Below are 1,038 nucleotides of genomic sequence, written 5' to 3' on the forward strand. Positions count from 1 at the left end.
TAAACTCTTGATGCGAGGTTATAGTAACCTCTACTATAACTTCAGTAAATATAACTCGGAAGTTATACTACCTCAACCATAACCTTGACACGAAACCCAAAGTCATACTAGCAATAACCATAACCTTGAGCCATAATCTCGGGGTTACATTAGTTACAGCCATAACCTTGACTCGCACTTCAATGTTATAGTAGGTTCAGCCATAACTAGAGTAGCTACCCAAAGTTATATTAACTTAAGCTATAACGCTTGAATCATCATCAATGTTATACTAGCTTTAGCTATAACTTTAGAAGGAACCCTTGGCCGCCTATCATGCCGCCACTAGGGTTTGATTCGTAAACCCTAATTACGCTCATGACACCCATAATAAACACATAAACAACATACGACATATAATTAATATATTAAAATATATACAAACATGCGAAAACATAATTAACATGATAATAAACAATCTAACACGTACCAATCATACAAGACAATCATTAAATCATATTAATTACATCAATTGGCATAAACACAATTAAAAGAAAACACCTAGTTACCTTTTTAAGCAAATAAACCCTAGAGATCGTCTTCAACGATATAAACGTCTTCTCCAGGAGCAACTTCCACGCCTTTATGAATCACCACGTGCCAAAGATAACGAATCTAATAAATATACTAACTATATATATATAAACTATAAAAACAATAAAACTATGCAAAAACGTAAAACATACGAAGAAGATAGATAAATCCAAGAAGTAGGATCGATCTAAGCACGAAAGAACGATGAAGAACGAAGGAGGAAGAAAGACGGCACGAAACCCTAGGCAGGGTGGTGCGCGGCACGAGGAGGAAGAGAGGGGGACAGAATTAGGTTTAGGGTTTTGTGAGATTATGAGAAAAGAAGAGCAAGGGTTTGGTTTCCCCTTATATTTATAGAGAAGCTCATGGGTTTATTCTAGGTTTAGGCCCAAAACTCACCCATCTACACCAAAATCACGTGAAACCCAATGAAGGAATGGGTCTTCACCGTTTTTCGAGCCCAAC

Source organism: Silene latifolia, chromosome 9, assembly GCF_048544455.1.
Source record: "Silene latifolia isolate original U9 population chromosome 9, ASM4854445v1, whole genome shotgun sequence".
In the NCBI taxonomy this organism is placed as follows: domain Eukaryota; kingdom Viridiplantae; phylum Streptophyta; class Magnoliopsida; order Caryophyllales; family Caryophyllaceae; genus Silene; species Silene latifolia.